This window comes from Mirounga leonina, unplaced genomic scaffold (assembly GCF_011800145.1).
Source record: "Mirounga leonina isolate KUSES-001 unplaced genomic scaffold, KU_Mleo_1.0 Mir_165, whole genome shotgun sequence".
Classification (NCBI taxonomy): domain Eukaryota; kingdom Metazoa; phylum Chordata; class Mammalia; order Carnivora; family Phocidae; genus Mirounga; species Mirounga leonina.
The window spans coordinates 59,553,875-59,572,306 of record NW_023270415.1 but is presented as its reverse complement, the minus strand read 5'-3'; positions in this window follow the sequence as shown (position 1 = coordinate 59,572,306).

Here is an 18,432-nt window from a genome sequence, read left to right as displayed (position 1 = left end):
CTTGGTTTCGAACAGAAATTAATATATAAACATTTGTTTCATGTACACTTCTTTTTCTAAAGCTGTGCAGCAGGGTGTGCTGGTTCTTAAAATGGAAACCTCACTATATCATTTACCAAAATAAACCAATGTTCTCATAATTCACTAGAAAACTCGGTATCTTCTTAAATTTGTAAATTAATCCACGAGGTTGGAACAGAGACGTGACCTTTCAAAGTGCCCCTTTACTAAGTATCGCTTCTTTAGTTATGTTTCTTTTCTGTCCCAGAAAATGTCTTTTCTTCATTTTGAAGAGAACCCCGTGAAGACTTTGCTGATGGAATCAGAACACTCTGAAAGGCCATTTAAGAAAGTAATTGGGAAGATATGTTTATGTTTAAAAAGGTAGAAAGGTAGCTCCCAAAAGTCAGATATTCTCAGTAATCATACTTTCTGATTAGTTTTCCAAACCATTCTCATTTGCATCAGGATACAAAATACTGGTGGCATATTTGCCTCCTGCACCAAGTATGATTTTTTTCCTGAATCTTATTTTTTTCCTTGACTCTCTCCTGTGCCTCTGTACTACTTCGTTCTGTTCCTTCACTTCCCTATTGATTGTCTCTTCCCCTTTGCAATGAGCTTTTAATGTCATTGTCCAGTTAGTAAAAATAACCAGAAAGTATAAGACTCCATGCTAGGAACTTGGCACATGTTATTTCATGTGATCCTCACATAAACCCTGCAAGATGGATATTACATCTCCATTTTTTTTTTTTTCTTACGAAGAAAATGAAGAATAGTTAAGCAATTTCCCCATGGTCATAAAAAAGAGACAGGCTCAACTGAATCCAAAGCTGATGAGTTCTGTTCCAACCCTTCACCTCCCAAAGCATGATCATTTACACCATCACATTTTTGTGATCAGGAAATCTTCATTAAGTCAGCATATTGTATCTGAGCTCCTCTGTTTGATTTCTTAAAAACCTTTTCTAATTTCTTCCAGTTGAACTCAAAAAACTGGAATGGAGAGTAGACTGGGTACCAGGCACTATTCCGGGCACTAGGGATGACAAGAATGCTAAGGTGTTCAGCCTAGACATAGCCAAGTCCATCTGCTGTCACCCCTTGACCTCTTCACATCTGCTTGGTCAAATCCATATCTTTCTTATCCTTCACTCATGCCATATTCTTTCTCATTGTCTCACACTTATTCTCCATATCCCATCATGAGTTCCCTTTCATGTTTTCAAATTATATTCTTTCAAGGCCCAATTCAAATCTCACTTCTTCCATGAGGCTTCCCTTATCTTTGGTGAAATCATTGGTGCCTCCTAGTTTAACTCTTGGTATCTTCTTGTCTCCTATCTGTTCTTTTGATCTATCTCACCAGCAAGATTGTAAGCTGTATTGAACATACAAACCTGGGCCCTCCTTTTTTTTCTTTTTTTCTTTTTTTCCACTTCTTACATAGCACCAAGCCTGCAGTAATTACTGAGTTAATCATCCTGTCTATCCATTAGCTGTAGAGAGAGAAAGCAATAGTGACCTGATGGAATCTGACTCATAGCCTAGAATTACTGGAAATTTCTCTCCACATTGCTGAGTAGAGAGCCTTGTCCAGTGTCGTGAATCACAGAATATCATCAAATTAATTCTCCCCCTATGAGAAAATAAAACTTTTAAAATATTAAAAAGTATTATAAATCATAGAAGGAGGCCTCATGAAACATGGGCCATGCTCCTAGCCATAACATTTCCAGACCTTGCATAAGCCAATACACATTGTCTTCACCTATAGAATGAAAATAATTATGTCTAGCTATTAAATTTGATACATGGAAGGCCAAGAATTAAAATTCTTATGACTTAAGTTACGTTAAAACTAAAAACAAAAAAAAAAAACCTCTTGGAACCCTCACTGTAGTACTGTTTTGAATCAGGCAGTTTTCTCTGTGAAATCCACTAAGAAGATGGCTTCTGAGATAAAGAAAGCATGTGGCAGTAAGAGTCAAGTTCAACAAGCAATGAATGAGTGCCCACCATGGCCACACCACATGCTAAGCTTGAGGGGATAAAGCTTGAACAAGACAGTCTCCCTGTCTTCTAGAAGTGACAGTCTCAATGCCTCCTATTGACATTAGATATTTTGTGACAAGTGGTGTCGGGATAGGGAGTGCTGTGGTGTTTGAAAAGTTGCCTGGGGAAGAGGAGTCTCCACATTTATTCCCACTACCCAGATCTCACAGAGTGGATATGAGAAAAGTTGAAGAACATTAAAATCTTACAAAACAACTAACAGTATGACTGTGAGCCCGTGAGACTTGATGTAGATGTTATTATTTTCCTGTCCCCCATTCTCTCGGGACACAGTGGAACTCTGGTGCCCTTGAAGTGAAAAGTTGCTCCTGGCTGTAGACCGACCCTGGCAAGAACTCAAATTTCCAGGTAGGTCAGGGAGCATGGTTTGCAGATTTTCTGATAATGCTATCAACTGAAATCTCAGTTCTAAGTACAGAATCAAACATCATTCCAATATCCTGCCGGGTTATCTTGCATAGAATAAGAGAGACAGCACTCGCATAATTAAGCCTCAGGTTAGAGCTAGATCATGTTCACCGCCAGGCATTTCTGCGTAGGATATGAGCAGACCGGCAAGGTAAGCCCTTCCTCTTTGGGCAGTAGAGCTCCCGATGTGCCCGCGAGGTTTCCCGTGTTAAATGGCCATGAAAGACACGCAAGGTGTCCATCCCTTGTTTCTTTGCCCAGTACATTAAACACAGGAGGTTTTCTTCTGGTTCTAGATTGTCAGAGAAATGAATTTAACCGACTCTAAAAGGGGCCAGAAAATAAGCCTTTTTTGTGATTGAGTTCTACTATTTTTGCCTGGTAAGAGGGATTATACCCTTTCATGTGGCTGTAAAGTAGATATCATGCTTGAGAAGACGTTTCAGCCATTTCAAAACATGTCTTTTCTTTCCCAGTGACCCTCCTGCACTCTCCTGTTAAGATTCTGAAATAAGGAAGTTAACAGGCTCAGAGATCCCACTGTTTCCTATTTCTATTTCCAGTAATAGCTCTCAGGGCTACTTTGTCACCAAGACCCACGGAATTGAATGTGATTGCAGCAAAAGGTACTACGAGTAGAAAATGAATTCCTTATGTTGAAAAGAGAAAAATGTGTGGGTGCTTTAGGAATGAGTTGTAGACAATGGTGGACTTTTCAACAGCGTATTACAAAGGGATGGCAAAACTGACAGATGATCAGGCGATTTGACATAATTTTTTGAAAATAAAAAAGCTGAGTTTTCCAATTTATTATGGCCTTCATGCATTTTCCTTTTAAACTGCTGCTTATATTGCTTACAAAAAATTTACATGCAATCTATTTTGATGTGTTTTGTCAGCAACATTTCATAAAGCAATATGAACTCATATAAAGTTGACTTACCCTGTATAGTTTTCTTCCAGGAAGTAAAAGTCCTTGGTTCAAACCTTAACCGATGATTCTTATTTTTTAAAAAGGCACCCAATTATCTATGGCTACTCAATTGAAATGGAGACGTCATTTGAGATTTGGATGCTTAGTGACCTAACGAATTCAGAGAAAGCTTTTGGGAATTTGGACAATTATCTCTCAGAGAGTGCCCTATATTTTAGTCCAGGGCATATTATCTAGGATACTTTGTTTCATCTTTCTGCCATAACCAAGCTTTTCTTTTTCTTTTTCTTTTTTTTCATAACCAAACTTTTCAAAATTCGAGAACATATTCAGTGGACTTGCATATGCTACACAATGGTTGGGTTAGAAATTCAGCTTGGGGAGTCAGTAATTCCATGTAGAAAAATTATCAATTAAAGCTTCTTACATTACCCAGAAGTATAATAAAGTGTGTATCATTTATATAAACAGCCTCATATAATACATACACATATGTATACTACACAGTACAGTATTTAAAAGTGAATGTATTTTTGTAACTGTGGTAAAATATACATAACCATTTTTAAATTTACCATTTTAACCATTTTTAAACATACAGTCCAGTGAGATTAAGTACATTGACATTGTTGTGCAATCATCACCACCATTCATCTTGAGTTTTTTTAATCTTCCAAAACTGAAACTATGTGCCCTTTAAACAATAACTCTCCATCTGCCCCCACCTTCAGGCAACTACCATTCTACTTTCTGTTTCTGTGAATTTGATTAATTTCTTGGTACCTCATGTACTAGAATCAGACAGTATTTGTCTTATTATGACTAGCTTCTTTCACTTAGTGTAATTTCCTCAAGATTCATCCATGTTGTAGCATGTGTCAGAATATCTTTCCTTCTTAAGGCTAAATAATATTCCGCTGTATGTGTAGACCGCATTTTGTTTATCCATTTATCCATCAGTGGCCTTTTGGGTAGCTTCTACCTCTTGGCTGTTGTGAATCATGCTGCCTAGAACCTGAGTATACAAATGTGTTTTGGAGTTCTTGTTTTCAATTCTTTTGAGTACAAATCCAGAAGTGAAATTGCTGGATCATATGGTAATTCTATTTTTAATTTGCTGCAGAACCACTATCCTCTTTTCCATAAAGGCTGCACCATTTTACATTCCCGCCAGCAGTGCACAAGGGTGCCAATTTCTCCAATCCCTGTCAGCTCTTTTTTCCCCCCCTCTTTTTCTTTCCTTTTTTCTCCCACTTTGGTAATAGCCATCCTAGATGGGTGTGAAGTGGTATTTCATCGTGGTTTTGATTTGCATTTCCCTAATGATTAGTGATACTGAACATCTTTTCAGGTGCTTCAGAGAATTTGTGTATCTTCTTTGGAGAAAGTTCTTTTCAAGTCCTCTGACATTTTTCAATCAGGCTGTTTGTTTTTGTGCTATTGAATTGTAGGTAAATGGATGCTTTTTTTTTTTGGCTTTTCTTTTATTTTTTTATTTAAATTCAATTAGCCAACATACAGTACATCATTAGTTTTTTATATAATGTTCAATGGATGCATTTTTAATTACATTATATACATTGGAATAAGTGGAATGTATGATATGATCCCATTATAATGTATTCTGGAAAAATTCTGATTCAGGAGAACTTGAGATCTATTGACATATGACAAAAACAGCCAATGCTTTGACAATATACCTGGTGTTATCAATAGTACAGAACATACAATGGGAAAAGGAGAGATTTAAGTAGAAGAAGAAAGAGGCGGAAACCACTGGATGGCTCATTCAGGCAAATTTGCACGTCGTTATATGAGTTTTGATGGGTAAGTTACAAATTTAGGAAGTGAATGATTCATTTTTCCATTCCTGATGCTTCTATTACAAAAGGTATTGTATGCGCTCACCTACTTAACAGCAGTGAGCACCTAAACATAATAGATTGTTTGGTGAGTATGTTTCAAAGTTGTCAAGCCAGGCCAACTTCTCAGTTGCTAGGCTGTGCAGAAACAGCCTCAGATTGTCTTCACACAACAGGTCACTATGACCTCTAGTGTTCTGGCTCCACCTCTGAAATCCCTCCTCTAGCTATGGAAGTTCTGCCAAACCCTCTTGACAGTAAAACCTCCGACAGATTAGTCTGCCGCCACCGCTGTTGCTCCTGGTGTTGCTGTGGTTTCCCCGCTGTGTCCTACTCACCTTTGTCTGGCCCCAACTTGTCCATTAACTTGTTTCTTCTGCCCACCCTGCCTATGCTTTCCTCATTTCAACACCCCCTACAGCGGTGCTTGCCATCCCTGCTGTCATCCGTCCTGAGCACGTGTGCAAGTCACGGGGACCTGTTGCAGCAGGCACTGTTGGGAGCTGGGCCGTGTTCCAGAAAGTGGTTGTAAGGGCTCCTTCTTAGTTTATAAGATTAAATGAGGCTCAGGGATGATGCTGATGAAATTGTTTAGAAAGGTGGATGTGGTGCCTCTGTAGTAGGTCTAGGTCCTACATTAGAAGGATTGGACGGACTTGCCTTTCAAGTCTGGGCGGATGCACATTTGCCGGGATGGCCCGAGGACTTTCTACTTTAAACGCATGCAAGGCAAATCCCATTTTGAAAACTCCAAGAGGTTGTTTATTTTGCCAACACTATGAAGGTTCTTCACTGATTCACAGACAGATTTTTTTTTTTTAGCCACATGGAAGTCATGCAAGTTTTTTCAGACTTCTCTCTGTTATATACTTGAAACACTGTCTATCATTGCATTCCTTTCTTTATTCAACACACAGTTCTTGAGTGCTTCGAATGTACCAGGCACTGTGCTAAGGAATAGGAAGCAAAGCATCATGGTGAATAAGATTATGTTCCTTGGAGTCATACATGCTTACATTGCTTCCCAGCTCTGCCACTCACTAATGGAATCCAGGGCAAGTATCTTGACCCCATTAGTACTCATTTACCTCACTTGTAAAATGGTGAAAGTGATAGTACCATTCATAACATAGAATAACATAGCAAGGGTTATCTGGCATGTATGTATGTAAACTACTTAGCACAATGCATGGTACAGAGTAGTAATTTAATAAATGTTTGAAATTATACTACTGCTGTTAGTCTTGCATTGAGAGGTGGGATATGAGGTTTTTATCCTCAAGTAATGCATCAGCTCCCATGGAGACAAGCATGGAATCAATTACAGGACAATATAAGTACTATAGGGAAGATTGTGAGATAGAAGCTCTAATCAGGGGGCAGGGCTAATTAATTCTGCCTGGCAGTAGGGAGTAGAGGAAGTGTTTGTGGTTGGCATCTCAAAGGAGATTTTACTTGGGCTGGAACTTAGCAAACAAAAAAGATTTTGATAAATCTTGTAATGTTGTAATTTCTTTTTTAATTTGGTGTGTTTTTCGACATGTCACTTCAGCCTACAGTGTCCTTTCTCCCTTCCATTCTAAAGCCCAAATTTTATCAGTCCTCTCATCCTTCAAGACCCTGTTCAAATGTCAAATCTTCCTGATTCCTTCCCCAGTGAGTAAATAAATTAGACATTCCTTGAAGGTATACTTGTATGCTGGGGACTGAAAATAATTTTTCTTATACAGAAATTTATTTTGGCAAGAGAATTACTGCAATGGAATATAACCTGTATTAACATGAGTGCCCTCCATCATTCTCTGAGATGAGTATGATAAACATTTCCATTTTTGATCCAATTAAAGCTAGTGGAGGTGGAAAAAACCATATGGACTCCTTTTCTTTTTTTAAGTGGTATAAATTTTCAAGGCATAACTACCCAACTGATTCAGAGACAATAACATGCCAGTAGGGTTTGGATATAATCTGCTGATATAACATAAAGGTCTTAGAACAATAAACAAAACCCATAATATAGGGAATTGATGGCATCAGGATAATTAGATCCATCAGTACATTTAGTAACAACCAAATGAAAGAAAACCACAACCCAGCAAGCTAGAGGCATATTGCTGGTCCCTTTTTGCTAAGTATCCAACTAGATAATATTCAGTGATAATGAAAATAATCAGTAAAGTTTACTGCATAAATAACCAAGGCAAATTATACCAAATTATAATAATGCCAGAAAAGTAACACTCAGGAGACAGCACACAACATCCACCCAAATTTCTACCTTCCACAAAGTATTGCCCAAGTCCTAGTACTGAAAATCCAAATGTCAGCTCCAGCAGAGACAGGATCAGCACTCAGATAGGAAATGACAAACATGCGCCGTGTTCTGGCAAAAAGGCACGAGGATCTGCTATATCAAATGTTCACCAGCAGAAAGGAAGATGGGAAAGGGGGTGGAGAGAGCTGTGGGGGTTAAAGTAGCCATAAAATGCAGCATTGACATTTTTGCATTGGAAACAAATAATAAATGGATGGTAGGTTGAATTTTACAGAAGCCACAAACTGGCTATCTGATGTGTAAATGTGGTCTATTGACATATTTTGTAAAATAATTTTTAATTAGAAGATTTCACATGAGAGTCCAGATTTCTCTTTTCATTTCAAAATTGGAAGCATCCACACACAGGTATGTGTATTAGCCTCACCCTCACCCCCTTTAAGATTTCATTTTGCTCAGTGTATAAAATGTGAATATTAAACAAATCTGGCACCTCTGGGCCTGTATTTATCCATAATAACTGGCATAATTTAAGTAGAGGCTGCCTTCATTGGACAGTTCCCACACTTCCCAACCTACCTCAAACCCCAATTCTCACATGTCAGCCCTCTCTTAGCGTGCAGTTTAAAAACATCAGCCTTGTTCCAACCACACACAAATCCTACAAGAATCAATAAATATACAAAGTAAGTTTTAAAATAGCATACCCAGGGCCCTGTATTAAATGCTTTAATATACATTAGTATCTGTTTGACAAAAGAGAAATCTGAGGTTCATGTAGGTAGGTAAAGTCAGTTACCTAAAAAAAGAGGCCTGAGATTTAGGCCATGATTTATCTGACCTCAAAGCCGTGCTCTTCACTCTTACTGAGTCTTAGAATTTATTAAGACATGAGTATTTTTATCTGTGGAAAAGCTGGGTTGAAGTGTCTTTATAAAAGCAAGGCTTTATTCATCTTAAATCTAAGCAAAACAAAGATACCTCTTCTGAGAAAGAAAATAATATATATTTCAGGAGATTTTTCAAGTATCCCTTAATAAGATCAGAAATAATGTTTGAGTTGAGGGATGGAACCAAGACCCCAAATTTGTTCTCTGGGGGAATGTGCAGTCAGTGGAAACACCCGCAGACTCTTCTACTACCCATTGGTAATCCCCCAACCAGCCTCCGTTTGAGGCAATGGCAGGGGCCTGGCAGAATGGCAGTTCTTATCCCCACCTTGGAAGGAGACTAGAGCTGTGTGATTTGCCTGCCGGTCATAATCTCATCGGTGCTCACCCGATAAACAGAGAAAATATCAAATGTTACATCCCTGTTTACTCTTCATGAGTTATGTGACTTGGACTCATCTCCTCATTTTTTATTCCTATTTGACAGAAGCTTGGCTGTAGGGAAACTGCGGTTTCCCTATGGGCCTCATCAGTTGTGAAGAAAGACAGGGGGACAATAATACTTCCTGTGGTCTTGATCTATAAATCCACAGAGCACCTCCCCTTGCCCCACAACCCCATAATAATATTTTCAGCTTCTGTTCATGCTTGCTTTCCAAAATCGAACCCCAGATAACAGCTCTGACGATCCAAAGGAAATTGTTGAGCCAGCCGTCACTTCATTCAAGTCCTTAGGAGATTATGGACCAAGACAAACAAACAAAGACTACGAACATCCCCAACATTATTTGGTTGTGTTTCCACAAGCATTAAAAAGCTTGACAGAGGGGTTGCCTGGGTGACTCAGTGGGTTGGGTGTCTGACTCTGGATATGGGCTCAGGTCTTGATCTCACAGTTGTGAGTTTGAGCCCTGCCTCGAGCCCTGCCTTTGGCTCTATGCTGGGCATGGAACCTATTTAAAAAAAAAAAAAAAAAAAAAAAGCCTGACTTCAGTACATTCAAATATAATCAGTTGATATTCACAGAAAACAGTCACCCCTCAAGGCTCCCCAGTTTTTTTCTCACCATTTCCTTCTTCAACATGGCCAGAAGGAAGAACTATTTCCTCCCTATCTCCTTTTTACTTGACTTTTGAACCTCACAATCCCATCTCAGTTTCCTGTCCTCTTATATGAGGGAAATATTCATATCTTTGCATTCTCCCCTCTTAGATGCATGATGTTTGTATGAAAAGAAATAAAGATATTATCGTGCTAGTAAATCCTAAACACCTATTTCTGTTTGTTTACTTGATTGATTAGTTAGGAGGGAGTGGGGTTTTTCTAATTCTTTTTTTTTATTATTATTTTTTTTTTCAAACATCTCTTAAGCACCATGATGGGGTATATGTTTGTGACTCAAAGAGTCTATAAGTCTGGGGTGCCTGGGTGGTTCAGTCGGTTAAGTGGCCAACTCTTGATTTCCGCTCATGTCATGATCTTGGGGTCATGAGATCAAGCCCCACATTGGGCTCCGTGCTGGGCATTGAGCCTGTTTGGGATTCTCTCTCTCTCTCTCTCTCTCCCTCTGCCCTTCCTCTGCTCTCTCTCTCTCTCAATCAATCAATCAATCAATAAAAAAGTTTAAAAAAAAAGAGTTACATAAGTCTGATGAGATATATGAAATTTGGAGGAGGCCCCTTTGTCATTAAATAGTTGAGGTCCTGGCATGCAATGCCCCAGGCTTAAGCCAGAGGAAGGCTGGCATGACAGAACCCGTGATGCCTGGTGGCATGGCCAGAAAGGATGTCCACAATACCATGTTTTGCACAAACAAGTGGCATGCTTTGGATGATACTAAGACTCTAAAACACTTAAAAATAGAGTTTTAGAAAATGTGCATTTTTTTTTAAGTTATTTATTTATTTATTTATTTATTTTTTGACAGAGACAGAGACAGTGAGAGAGGGAACACAAGCAGGGGGAGTGGGAGGGGGGAAGCGGGCTCCCCGCCAAGCAGGGAGCCTGATGCGGGGCTCGATCCCAGGACCCTGGGACAGTGACCTGAGCCGAAGGCAGACGCTTAACGACTGAGCCACCCAGGAGCCCCAATGTGCATTTGTTTTTGAGACAACTTAAGTCTATACAGAAACTGTATAGTCCCAACTATCCTGATTTTAAGGTAATAAATAAAAAGGGAGGGGAGAGGCAATTTACTATGATTTCTTAATCAAACTGATTAACTATTTGGTTAGATGGCACCAAAGACTGTCAAATTCAGGTGACGTGTATAATGCCGTGATCTGAGAACACTAAACCATGACACAAGAAATTCAGAGAGAAAATCACAAGTTAGATCTACAGCACTAATACAAGACGTATTTAGAGATATATCCCCCCTCTTGATGGTATGAAACATTCATTAGTTCTTTAATTGGTGAAGAAGTACATTGATTTTGATATGCACCCTTTTCACATGATGAATAGAGAAAAGATGGTTTTTCCAACAGAAATATTTTTATATACAGTTTAAGTAGGTCTCTGCATGAAAATTTTCCTCAATTCTGGGATGTCTGTGGCCCTCACTGTGTTTGAAGTTTGCTGCCCACTTTGGAATTTGTTTTTTGCCCCTCTCTCAGTTGCCCTGCATACTGAGATCATGAGGTGCGCTGCTCGTTGGGAGGGAAAAGTAAATATTGGGTTGCTCTAACTGAGGTCATAGTTTCTCCACGTCTAGACACACTAGTAACTGGTGCCTTCTGGACCTGCCGTGCTTTCCATGGATTTATAAATGTATGAATTGCTTTGTATTTGGTTCCATAAAATGTACTGCATTTCCAGACAAGTTTCAAAATTGTATCTTAGATCTTTCCGATAAGTCTGTGCTCGAGCCATTTTTATTCCACCAAGAGCACACGACTCTACATAATGAATTGGTGGACAATATGATGGCTGTTTTCCATATTTTCAAACTCACCAGACAAATGATTTTTACTTTTTGTAAACTAGCTGTATTTTTTTAATTCCATTGGTGCTGTACCCTCCTTTGGCCACTTTGAGTTTCAATGAAAAAAGGTAGAGAGAAGAAAAATAAATATCCTCTAATAATAGCATGAGGAAATAATTGCTTGTTGTAGAAAAAGAATGAATCAAAATTATTTTTTCTCTTTTACATTTTTTTTTCTCCTTGTAGATAGACCATTTTGCTTTGGTTCTTTTATTGCCTCACTGTGTCACAATATATAAGAAAAGTGAAGTATGAGAAAAGACACTCATACACATATGTTTTTAAGGATAGTCCAGGGAAATAAGTCTTTATGAATCGGCCTGAGCAATTCTACAGACTGTATGACTTTTGATTCTATATAGTTACTTTCTTAAATTCACCAAATAATCACAAATGCAGATCTCTATATATATTTCTATGAACAAAAAATAATTTATTACTTGTTATGCCAATGTCCAAATAAAATTTAGTCTTTTTGCGTGTGCTTGCTAGAGAAAAACATGTGTTCTAAAACATACCCTGTGGTCCTCTGTGAATATTTCAGGACACAATGTATTTTGTCAGCTTTTTTAAGTTATTCTGAGCATAGAGTATTTCATAATTTCTAAGTCTCTAATTGATCCACATTATTTAGACTATTTAGAAAAACACATAACATATTTTTTGAAATATGAATCCTCGTTGTGTTTCAGTTATTACTGTTTTTAAATTGAAAATAAGATATTAGGAGCCAAACAACAAAACCATTGAAAAAAAGAATTCAGTCTTCATAATTGCTATTGCATCCTCATAATTGCTATTGCTATCAAAAATTTTTAAGTTACACTGATGGTCTTAAGCTAGTCATTCTCTGTAGAAATGCCTTACCAATGATGTAGAAATGCTTACCAATCATCTGCAATGATACCAATGATATGTTTTGTTTTGGGGGAAGAGCTAAACTACCTCCAAGCTACCAGCATCCTCATCATCCTAATAGTCATATCAAATTTTCGTACTATTTTATTAACTGAACATGAGTATGCAAGGGTATCATCTTTGCCTAAGTTTCAGGAGGGACAGCCCTAATAGTGAAAATACTTCAAGTTGGATTTCTTCTTGATTTGTGCAGTGAGTTTTGCTTTCTTGAAAGAATAAGATGCTATACTGAGAATCCATGTGTTGTTCCCCATGCTTCTCCCTTCATCTATCCCCACTTTCTCTTCTTGCCCTACTTCTACTTGCCCTCCAGTCTGTCACCTTATGAATTTTCCTATGTCCTCCAATTTCTGTTAAATAACCTCAGGGTTTCCTATAACATTTTGTATTTATCTCTATGACAATACTGGTCATGTTTTATCATAGTGAGTTACTTCTATGTTTCTTTCCTTCTCTGAGTTTCTAAACAGCAGAGACCTCCAGGATCTTGTCTAGCTAGTCAATGAGTGTGAATTAATTAACCAATTCGTGTGTATTTAATAAATGTTTCTAAACTAGTTAGCATTTTGAAAGACAATTCATTTAGCTCCATCAGATATACAAAAATAAATTACAGTTGGAAAAAAGGGTTGATTTTTTAAAAAATACAGTGATGAAAATATCTGTGTGAGAATCAGGAAAAGAATTGTCCTTTCTTAGTAGTTGAATTTGCCTTAAGAAATGACTATTTTTTGTTAGTTAGCTGCATGGGGGAAGAGGTAAGACCCTAAGAGCAAGAGTGAGCATTAATAGCTACTTACTGAGTTTTAAGGAATCAAGTTCATTTAAATGTAAAGCTTTTGTTGTCCTAACTCAGACTAGGTAAGCAAAATTGGAGCAAGGACTGAATTGTTTCAGAAAATCAAAAGTATTTCAAAGACTGTGAAAAAAAAAATAGAAGGAGAAGAGAAGAAAAGAAAGGTTTTTGACATATACAAAGGGAATCTGGGAGAAAGAACAGGAATACCTATTAGAAATATTTAAGTTTTACCATGCAAAATTTATGTATGTTGTAATACCTCTTCTTTTTTTCTCCATGACCATATCATGGACTTGAATCTGTATTTTGAGGAATGAAACGGAATCATGAAAATAGTTTCAAGGTTTATTGAGAACAAAACCATACCATATCTGTATTTTCACTGATCAACCTAAGAAGCACATTTGGTGGTTATGTGGAAACATGGTAATGCTTTAAATTCTAAAAGAATAGGAAAAGTAACAAAGAATAATATTAGCAGATTCAATTGTAGGAAGTATAAAATTTTATATCATAGGAAAAAAAAGTATAAAATAAAAATACACCTAGAAAATACTTGTAGGACAGGGTTAATGCATTTGTAAGAGCTCATAAAAATTCATAAGAAATCATCAAGTCACTAATATGGTAAAAAAGACGAAGAGACAGTTGATAATTAGTAAACAAACATATGGGAAAATGCTCAAACTCACCAGTTATTAAAAGAATGTAAATTGAAAAAAAATTACATTCCCCTTTCGTATCATTAAATTAGTAACATTTTAAAGTAACATAATTTCATGTGAATGTGCATGTTTGCAAAGTGGTATGAATTCATTTATTCTTCACCATTGGCAGTTTAAATTGAACAATGTATTCAGGAAAAAAATATATATTATTTTATGTTTCAAAAGCCACAAATATGTTTATACTCTTTAACCTAGTTTTTCTGGAATTTATCACAAATAATCCAAAAGGCAGAAAATGTCATATAGATAAGCCTGTTCAGACCAGAGCAAATTAAAACTATTGATTTTTAAGAGCAATATATTTCAAATGCTTTTAAAATTTTTTCTTTACTTTAGTCTCGTGTTGTATTCAAATTTTTAAAAAAAGAATCAGCTTTTCTTGAAGCTTTCTTTTTAAGTTTTTAACCAAGAGTTTTAATTTTCCTTCTATCAAAAAATAAAGATCATTTTATTTTATCGTGCAAATTTTGCTCAAAAATAGTGAACAAATATTAAAACAATTAGAACTTAGCTTGTAACAGTGCTTTGGTTTCGGAATTGCGATGATGTTGAAAAATAGATTAATTTCTATTTCTTGGGCTTCATTCATATATATATTCTTCTGCTTTTAAATGAAACAAGATTGGTTCTATAGTACATACTGGGACTTTTTTTCAGGTTTCCAATAATACTAAGTTTAGGTAAGCCTTATTTTTAAATAATCTCTTTTTTTATGATCAAAGAGTAATACATATTCACTGTAGTAAATTTAGAAAGATAGAGAAAAAGCATGAAGAAAAATATAAAATCCCCAGCCTCTCACCATCCAAAGATAAGCATTATTAATATAATGATTTCTATTCATTCTATATCCATAAACAAAAATGGACTCATAAAGTGCGAAAATGTTTTGTAAACCTTTTTTTTAAGTTTCTATAACATATTTGTGCCTTTTATTGTATATCCTATCACATCATATTTTTAATCCCCATTTGTATCTAAATCTGCCTTATTTAGTTCAATATTGAGTGTTGAATTAGATCTGTTCTTCTAAAAGGGGGACCAAAAAAGAAAAAGCCATGCAAATACCTCATAAGGAGAGAGAAAGAATAGTACTAAAAACATTTTAATGAAGGACACTTCTGTCTACCCAATTCCTTATAAGTCTGTTTTAGGCAGCAGATGTCAAATGTTTTTGTTTTATGGTGGTTTTTACCGTAGCTCAAAAGTCAATATTCTGCTGTCAGATGTGGGCTTACATGTGAAGAATAGGAAAGGAACTTAACTAGGAAGCATTGAGCTCAGGGAATTGAATTTGCATGTAATTCACTAAGCATACATGTTTACATGACCTTTAGAAAAAGGAATTAAACCAGTTTTTCACTAGCTCTAGGCAATCCACATTAAAGAGGCGATTGAATCAAGAATCTAAAATACTCCTTACAAGATAGCCAGGCTACCAGAAAATTACTTTAATTCAAATATATTTCACTATTAAATCCATAGTGACATTAACATGACACGTTTACCCTAGTAAGAAACTGCAGATGTGAGTTTAGTTCTAGCCGAGTTGTTACATGAACCATAGACAATTTTACTAAGCACCAAAACAATTCTACCTCTCCCCAAAAAGTCAAATGCAATATTTTCAAATCTCATTTCAAAGCAGCCAGATTTTCTTCTGGCAATATCCTGAATCAGTTCCAGATCTGTAATTAATGATAATGTTATCATAATGTTATGATAAAACTGACATAAAATCAGGAAGCCTTGGTTAGCATCCAGCTACGTCAATAAATGTCTATAGGATCATAAGCAGGTAACTTAAACTTTCTAGGACTTAATTTTATCATCTTTAAATAAAAATATTGAGTTATATAATCTTCAAGATTCCATCTAGCTCTAATGCTTTGGTATTCTAGTTCTATTACTTATCCTTTTTGAAAAGATATCAAAGTGATATCAGTATATTCCGGGGGACTTGGTACATATTGCAGCCTCAAGGATGGAATAAAATAGCTGAATCTCATCTCGTTTTCAGGCTTCCACCTAACCCAGAGGAGCATGTGACTAAATATTTAGTGAATGCAATGAATGAATACACGAGTATTCTGCTATGAATATATATGTTCAACAAGAAGGGGATTGGATTAGTATGCCAATACCGTACTATCTATTGTCAGTGTTGTTTGTGTACAGCATATCTATATTGAGCTGGCATACAAGTTCTGTTTTCTTTACTATATATTTAACCTCCAGTTTGTGTATAGAAAAGATTCTAACTTAAAAAAAGAAAGACAGCAAAAAGAAGAAGTATTAGAGTCCAAACAGATAAGAGGGGAATAAAAAAGTTGTTTAAAATTATTCTAGTATTTGTCTTAAAAAAAAAAAATCCTCTCTTAATTTCCTTCGGACATATAACTGAGAATTTATTTTTCCCTGGGAGGAGGATGAAGAGCTGAGAGAGATGATCAGTGGTAAGGGAGGGATTACCATTTGGGGGAGAATTCAGGAAAAATAAAAAACAATTAACACACGCCAGGGATTTCAAGGGGGGGAAATGATTAAATGAACTATATAGAGCCTAAGCACAGACCAAGGAAAGTAACAGTATCTATCCAACAGTATCTGAGGATTTAACAGCTTTTGTTACATATGATTCAATTCAGTGCACTCGAGTAAGAGTCAGTCTTAGGAAAGGCTGAGCAAAGGAAGTAGAATACCTTATAGAAAACTAATCAAATATGAAGAATTTTTCAAAGTAATTATGGGTTCATTTATATGCTCACAGGAAAGAGTAGATTTTTGGGGGGATCAAGGGAAATCTTGAAATGAAGGCTAAGGAAATAAAGTAAAATTTTCTTTTAAAGTTTTTTTTGGAAGTAAAAAGAGGAGCCAACTTTGACTAGGTATTCAATAAATATTTTGACAATTATTAACTACCAAATATGTGCATGTACTACTTCAGGCTCTGGGAATTCACTGCCTCCTGCTCTCATGGAGCTCACATTCTGAGGGGAAGTGGGGAAGAGAGACGTAATTAACAGGTAGTTGTACCATGTGTCAGGTGCTGATAACTGTATGAAGAAAATTAAAGAAGGATAAAGAAGAGAATGACTTGGATAGGTATTATTTGTATAGGGGTTCAGGAAAATAGTGTTTGTAACTTCTATTTCGAAAGAATTTTCCTGATTCCTATAGGGAGATGATATTATAGAGGGGCAAGGGCCAAAGCAAGAAAACCAGTTGGATTACTAATTAGTTCACCTGGGTGATGGTGGTAGCTTGGATTACAGTGGTGAGAATGGGATTGAGAGAAGTGGTTGAAATATGCATTGAAGGGGAAAACGAAAGGATTTGCTGATGGATTTAGATATAGGATGGTAGAGGAGGGGGGAGGGGGGGCAAAAATGAAGCCTGTTATTGCTGCTAAACTATAAATACTACAAAGGAAAAGACTTCACCTGTTTTGTTCACTGATATGTTCCAAGCATATAGAACAGTGCCTGACACATAGTAAGTGCTCAATAGATGTGTGTTAAATAGATAATTTTTGGTCTGAGTTATTTGGAAAAATGGATTTTTCATTTACTGCAGTGGAGTTATAATATGGTGGGAACAGGTCAGAGATAGGAATCAGAATTTCAGTTTTGTACATATTAAGTGGAGATGTTATGTAGACATACAAATAAAAACATAGACTAGGTAGTTGGACAAAGAAGTCAGGGCTGGGGTAGTTAATTTGAAAGTTCTGGTATTTAAATCCATAGAACTGGATAAGATCACCTAGTAACTGACTAGGAGGGGAAAAAAATAGACTTTAGGACTGAGCATTTAGATACTCCAGCATTTAAAGGTTGAAGAAATAAGAAAGATCAGATCCTTCTCATATGGCTGAGAAAGAGGGCCCATGAGATGGAGAACAATGAAAGTTGAAAATGCTAGAATCCAAGCAAAGAAAATGTTTCAGGAATGAAGGATCAATTAACTGTCTCAACTATTGCTGAGAGATCCATGAGTACTAGGGTTGAGAATCATTGGCTTTATCATTAGTGACCCTGAGAAGAACTATTTAAAGTTAGGACAAAAGTCTAATTGGAGTAAATTCAATAAAAATATGAGAGAAAAACAAGTGAAGTGACAATGAGGTTAGACAATTCTTTCAAGTAGTTTTACTTCTAAAAGGACCACAAAAATGGAGACAGGACACAAAAGATAGGAAGGATTTTTACAAGATGGGGGAATGGTGTGACATTTTTACATGCGTGTTGTAAAAGAGAAGGAAAAAGGCAATGAGGCATTAGGTATAGGGTCATGGCAAGAACAGAATCCTTGAAAAATCAAAAATGGAGTAGATTCAAGGCACAAGAGGAACTGACCTTAGCTAAGGAGCACAGAGAGTTGAAAAGGGAGGCAAAATATATGGAGAGAGATGCGGGTATATTTGAAATTTTTTTTAAAGATTTTATTTATTTATTTGACAGAGAGAGACATAGCAAGAGCAGGAACACAAGCAGGGGGAGTGGGAGAGGGGAGAAGCAGGCCTCCCGCAGAGCAGGGAGCCTGATGTGGGG